This window comes from Benincasa hispida, unplaced genomic scaffold (genome assembly GCF_009727055.1).
Source record: "Benincasa hispida cultivar B227 unplaced genomic scaffold, ASM972705v1 Contig159, whole genome shotgun sequence".
NCBI classification, from domain to species: Eukaryota; Viridiplantae; Streptophyta; class Magnoliopsida; order Cucurbitales; family Cucurbitaceae; genus Benincasa; species Benincasa hispida.
In genome coordinates this window covers 1,538,224-1,545,913 of record NW_024064153.1, presented here as the reverse complement: position 1 = coordinate 1,545,913, position 7,690 = coordinate 1,538,224, and positions in this window count along the sequence as shown.

Below are 7,690 nucleotides of genomic sequence, written 5' to 3'. Positions count from 1 at the left end.
AAGATCCGTGGTTATTTCATGTAACTTAAGCATATATGTGGAGACATACAATTGGATCATGCCTTAAGTAATAACCTAAATGGTGTATAGTAGATGGGTAGAGGATATACCCTAAATGGTCTATAGTAGATGGATAAAGGAGGGATACCTTATCCTGATGACACTACGGATAAGACCCGCTTTGTAGATGTTACAAGTGTTGTAAATGAAGGAAATCATAAGTGAGATTTCCATGAGCAGTGGAACAAGACTATTCCAAATTACAATCATGAATTAACATAACATTTACAGTCGACTTCAAACATAAACGGTTATGCAAATCATACAGAAATTAGAGCATGAAAGTCTCAAAAGAACAAAGGGAAAACTGTACAAACTATGGCAGAAGTGTCTCCACGCTCTGATGCACATGGCCGCTCGAACAACAGCAACCTCGAACGCTCGATCTACACGATCGCAACACCGCATGAACATAGCACGAACACTTTTTGCGCTCGTCCTCAATGATCTCCTCGGTCACGATCTCCTTTGCAACACGAACGACCTCCATAGCACACGAATGACCTCCAGAAAACCTCGACGGTGTCGAGTTGAGTCTGAAACCACCAACAAGGCGACCTTGGTATTCTCGATGTGAGAATCCAGAGGGTGGGCTCTGTTCGGACTTGGTTTGAGGCAGACAAACGGAGGAAAACCGATCGCGTACACGACTGGGCAAGTGGAGGATGGCAGAGACCTATCGTATAGGTCGATTCCCAATCGTTTAGATAAAGCTAAGCGATCGTCTAGCAAAAGCTATGCGATCGTTTAGTCTATCGTTTAGCTGGTCAGTCGCCTACGACACTACACCATCGTTTACCTTGGGCCAGCGATCGTCTAGCAAAACTATGCGACGTTTAGTAAATACTGCACGATCGTTTAGCTCGCACCTGCACGATCGTTTAACTCGCCAATCGTCGTTTAGTAAATCCGAATTTACTTGACGACTTCGAGAGTTTCTTTTTTTGAGAGAGAAAACTCAAAATGTTTTCTATCGTTTGTAAAACTTCTTTTGAAAATAGGAAATCACTTCCTTTTTAAACTCACATTACCATGATCCAATAACTACTCACTACTTTGGTTATTTTAAAAGAAAAAGAATTAATTGTCTAATAATTAATATAATTATAAATATAAATGATACTTAATTTATAACCTATAGTTTTAATATTTCACTCATGAAACATATAAACCATAGTTCTTTTTCTATTCCATGGTACTTAATGTAAATTCTCATTTACATCAATCCTTCCACTAGATATATCTTAACATTCATTACCGATTATATCATATATAATCAAAATACCTCTTGTCAATTTGAACATTTCAAATCAACACCAAGAACTGATCCTCAATTGAATCCAAGCTACCAAGGGGACCTCAAAGACCTGTAGCTCGAAGCTCCAATGGTATGTGAATAACTGACTAAAATCTTCAGTCACGCGATCCACCATCCGGTAACTACCAGACACTCCACTAAAGACCGACAGTTGAACTCTCCTTACCATAAATATATTATGTGTCCATCTTAACTAATCAATAGTGCGACAACCCTTCACAGATCGCTCGTAAGTACAGCTGGGCCAATAACCGTTATGCTTTTGTGGTTACATTTGTCTCCTAAGTACCACTAATCCCTCTAATGAACATAAATTATAGTCCTACTATGACAGAGTCTTCTCTTCCAAAGAGAAGTTGTGGCCACTATGTTCAAGCCTCGGAATCAGCCCTTAAGGGAGCAAACTTTCTACTTATCCCTACTTCGGGAAAGGAGTGAATTTCATCTTGTGGATTGAGTTCCCAGCTCCTAGATCAGACAAGTCCCCAAAAAGGTAGGCATGTTGAGTTGACAATCTGGCCACTCTCACCCATACTAATCAAAGGACTGCCCTCAAAGGCAGGAGTTCCCAAAACACTCAGGATTGAGGTCGTGTCACCTATGGTTGTTTAGGTGAGATGCATGTGTCTAGTATCAATGGCGTTATATACAGAGTCTAGTAATCTTATGGTCCAGGTCTTATATAAACTCTTTGTATAGGACACCCCCGCTCCACGTCTCCACATGAATGGTCAGGATCAACCATTTATAGTAGTTTACAACACTTGCAAACCTCTACAAAGCGGGCCGTATCCATAGTATCACCAGGATCAGGTATCCTACCTTAATTCTTATGCTACAGATCAATTTAGGTTATCACTTAAGGTATGATCCACTTGTATATCACATATACATGCTTATGTTCACATAAGATAACCAAGGAGCTTTGTTTATTGGATATGAGTAAATTCCAGAATTAAATAACACTTATTGTATTCATTTAACAATGTGTATGTTTACAAAACAACAAGAATCAGGGAGAATTAGGACACCAATCCCAACAGTAAAGTGCTACAAATGGTTTGATCTTGACCATTCATGTGGAGACATGCGAGTGGGGGTATCCTATATAAAGAGTTTGTATAAGACCGGACCACGAGATGATTAGTCTCTTTATATAATGCCGTTAATAATTGAGACTTACATTTCACTAAAATGACCATAAGTGACATGACCTTAATCCTGAGTGAGTTGGGAACTCCTGCTCATGAGGGTGGTCCTTTGATTTGTATAGGTGAGAGTGGCTAGATTTCCAACTCAACAAGCCTATCATTTTGGGGATTCATCTGATTGGGGAGCTGGGAACTCAGCTACACAAGACAGAATTCACTTCTTCCCCGAAGCGAGGGTAAGTAGATAAATTGCTCCCTTAAGAGCTGATTCTAGGTCTTGAACATAGTGGCCACACCCTCTCTTGGCCCGAGAGGACTTAGTCATAGTAGGACTATGACTTATTGTCCATTAGAGAAATCATGGAATTGTTACAGACATTGTTTGGACAATTTATCAGGAACGATATTCTTGAAGATGTTTATAACCATGACATAAAAGATAGAACCTTTTTTAATGAACAAGTTCTTGATATGTTAAAAGTAATAAACACGAATGTCATAGATCTGAAAACTAAGAAAGCACAACAAAGTAAATATGATTTACTTGTCATTGAGACATTTTTATTGAAAAATGATAAATTGACCTGGATATTAGATTCAAGAGCCACTAATCATATTTATACTTTCTCCTAGGAAACTAGTTCCTAGAGGCAGTTACAGAAGGTGAAACAACCTTTAAGGTATGGACCGGGGAGGTTTCCTCAGCTAAAGTAATGGGAGATATGAAGTTATTTATTGAAGATAGGTTCATTTACTTGAAAATTTTTATTACATTCCTGCCATGAGGAGGAATTTAATACCTATCTCATGTTTGCTAGAACAAAAATATAAAGTTTCTTTTGAAGATAATGAAGTGTTCATTATTTCAAAATGTATTAAAATATGTTATTCAAAACTGGAAAATAACTTACATGCGTTAAAAACATCTGAGGTAAAAGCTGTTCAGAATATAGAGATGTTTAAAACAGCTGAAACTCAAAACAAGAAACATTAAACTTCTCCTAAGTCCTATCTTTGGAACTTAAGACTAGGCCACATAAATCTCAACAGGATTGGGAGATTGGTTAAGAGTGGACTTCTGAATCAGTTAGTACATTCAGACCTTTGTGGTCTGATGAATATTAAAGCTCGAGGAGGGTATGAATATGTCATCAGTTTTATAAATTATTATTCTAGATATGGTTGAAGGAACTCTTATCAAAGAGTACCTCTGAGTGGAAGCAAGATCGTTCCAAACTCATTATGATAGAATTACCGCATTCACAATCAAACAGACTAGTTATGCATTTAATAATAAATTACGACATGCTTTGAACTTTAAACAACAAAGAGAGAAGATACATACCAGTTGAAGAACCCTTCTTCAAAGAAATATCGCTCTCGCTAAATAAACTGCGCCTCACGCTCTCGTTGAGATTGTCCAAGCAATCGTCCACCAAATAATGGCATCGTCTACCCACGAACAGACTCCTCACAAAATAAGCAGCAGGGAAGACACCACCACTCGGAATCTTTGGTATTCTCAGAGTGAGAATCCAGAAGGTGTGGGCTCTGTTGGATTTGGTAGAGGGAAGGAGGAAGAGACGATCGTTTACCATGACCAAGCAAGTGGGAGATATTGGGGTGTCTATCGTATAGACGATGCTTGATGTTTAGGTAGAAGTACACGATCGTGTAGTAAAAAAGGCGAGATCGTATAGACGACCGTTTAGTAAACGCTCAGGCGCGCGATCGCGTTGAAAAAAGCTAGACGATCGTTTAATAAATTTTATGTGATCGTTTAGTAAACGCGCCCGTGTACACGATCGTTTAGAAACCTTGAGCTGTCATGTATGCTCTCGGTTTGCTATGCGATAGGCAGTATACACAAGCGGTGGGAAAATTTCTGATTCTTTGCTAAATAAAAACAATTTTCATTTTATCCTTCAGTTACGAAAACTGAATGCAACCTTCCACTAACTTATTCGGTTACAGGGAAAAAGACGCCACAATTATCCCATAATTGTTTAATTAAAAAAATAAATATAATCTTATTATATTTATAACCTATGGTTTAATATCACATCATATGCAACATATGAACCATAGTCCTTTTCTCCTCCACTAGATACAAATCATATTTATATAATTTTCCTCCAATTAATGTATCTCACACATTATGTCAACTATATTATATATAATTGACCAGTTCAATCATATCATATATAATCGAACTCCCTCTTGTCAATTTAACACTTCAAACTAACCCAAAAACTGATTCTCAACTTGAATTCGTTGAGCTACCAAGAGGACCTTATGAACTTATGGCTCGAAGCTCCAATGGTATGTGAATAGTTGACTTAAATTTTTAGCCACGAGATCCACCATCCGTTAACTTCCAGACATTCCACTAAGGATCGACAACTGCAATCTTCTCACCACAGATATATTTCTATGTCCATCGGATATAACCAATCAACAGTACGATAACTCTTTATAGATGCTCGTAAGTACAGTTGGGTTAATTTATCGTTTTGCCCTTGTAGTTACATCTAACTCCTTAAGTACGATTGATCCCTCTAATGAACAATACAATATAGTCCTACTATGTGTGGACACCTTTCGGACCATGAGAAGGTTTGTGGTGCCACATCGTTCAAGCCCCGGAATCAGCCCTTAAGGGAGCAATCTATCTACTTCCCTTACTTCGGGAAAGAAGTGAATTCCATCTTGTGTAGCTGAGTTCCCAGCTCCAAAATCAGACGAATCCCCAAAGTGGTAGGTTTGAGTCGGCGATCTGGCCACTCGCACCCATGTAAATCAAAGGACTGCTTTCAAAGGCAGGAGTTCCTAACTCACTCAGGATTGAGGTCATGTTACCTATGGTCATTCTAGTGAAGTGAAATCTCTATCATGAACAACGTTATATAACGAGACTATAACACTTCGTGGTCTGGTCTTGTACAAACTTCTTTGTATAGAATGCCACTGCTCACATGTCTCCACATGAATGATCAGGATCAAACCATCTGTAGCAAGTCACAACCCTTGTAATTATTCTACAATGCGGGCCGCATCCGTAGATAAGGTTACCCTCCTATATCCATATATTACAGGCCATTTTGGTTATCACTTAAGGCATGATCCACCTGTATGTCTCCACATACATGCTTAAGTTACAAATGACAACCAGGGATCTTAGTTTATTGGTTTTTGGTAAAACAATTAAAACATCCAATGTTCTATAGACAAAAGTGAAGAAAATATCATATATTATTGCATCACAAGCGTTTGTTCAAAACTATGTTTACAAACTATAGTACCCAACGAGAGTTTATGGCATCATCTCCAACAATCTCCCACTTGTCCTAAAGCGAGTGGTGTGTACAAACAACTAGTACAAAACAATAAACTAGGGCACTAAGGCCCAATAGAAAAATATCTCCCACTTGCCCTAGTCCAGCCGCGGGTGGTCCCGTAGACCCATGCTCTAAAAGTGACCCTCAAAAGCTGTAGCCATGAGAGCTGATGCGTGGTTTTATAATGTGAAATGCGGTGATGGAATTGGATTAAGAACTCAAGTTTTCTCGATGGAATCCACTCAAGTTTTCTTAGTGGAATCCAAGTGTGAACCCCACTGAGTTTCCTGGTAAGTCCAGGGTTGAACTCAAGGACTTGTGAAAACAAGTTGCGATGGTAATTTTTTTAGAAAAATTTGCGATAACCGGTAACTCAAATAAGTGTTGGTTTGTTTGTTGCGGTAATGAAAATAAACAAATGCGGCAAAGTTTGAAAAGAGTTGATAAAACAGAAGATGCTAACATTTCCTAGGATGCGTTCATGCTTTGCAATCACGCAACATGCATACAAAAGTAAACCACCTCTCGGTGTGAATGCCATGGCTTCTAAGGCTAGAACGCATGCGATATATGTGATAAGTCTATAGGACCTACACATAAGCCTCTATTCTTATTTATGCGATGACAAAATGACACACACATAAATAAGGCAACCACATAATATCAATCCTATCTCTAGGATGCATGCGATGCAAGTTAGCAAACAGAGTTTATCTTTAAGTCCCTATCTCTTGTTTATGTAGTTCTAATCTTGCTCTCTCAAGTCTAGACTCTAACCTAGCTCTCTCAAGTCTTAGGTTCTTTCTTTAGACTCTTTCTCGAGTAGCTCTAAAGGGATGTTTGGCACAACATAACACAAGATAATTGCAAACAATGAACTTCCTAGGTCATGTTAGCTTAGTTCTTCTCAACCCATTCGACAAGTTTAGCTACTCATGCATGCGAAGAGAGTGAACAGATGTAGAATAAGAACTTCCATTGTATAAATCTAAAGATGAAGTACAAAACAACAATGCAAGAATAGAATAAAGAGCCTGGTAGCAATCTCTTGCATCCCAGGTTTCTACACTGTCTTTTCTACTCGTCTTCAAAAGATAATCTCGCTCTTGCGAGAGTCGGCCCGCTCTCTGATTTTACGCCTCCAAGTTCTCTCTCGAGTTGCCCTGAGCAATCTTCCGACGCTTTTACTCTTCCCTTGCTCCACCTTAAAAATAAAAGAAAACTATGAACACGGCTAAAGCTCCTAGGTTGGTGAACAGGTGAATTCGTTAACTGGTGGAACCCCTTTTCTGAAGGATGCCTTTGGTATTTATAGAGCTTGGGGTGAAGGCCGCTTCTCTCTTATGATTGCACAGATGGGATGACTTTAATTCCCTGACTGATGTGCCGAATATTTGTCACAAAAAAGTTGGATGTACTTGTTATCGTTAGCGGCTGTCAGCTTAATTCGGATTCAACCGTCATCAACTTTCTGTCCCATCATGATTAATTATGCCTTTCACCCAGATGCGTCCACCAAGTTGCGCCGACTCTATGCAGCAATCCTTCTTGAGAAGATGTTTGACAACACAAATCACCGCAAAGCCTTGCGGTAATGCTGCGCTCGACCAATGATTTCCTGTGATCGCTCTTTCCACCTTCTGTCAACGCATATTCTGCATAAAAATACAAAAATCAACTGTTTCGATGTGGTGAATGCATGCGACCACAATGTTGTAAACTTAATGCTTTTGGATGCAATTTAACACATTTTATCAGCACAAGCCAGCATTGTTTAAGAACTTAGTACTATGATAACGTGCATTTCTGCCCGTTATCAAGAG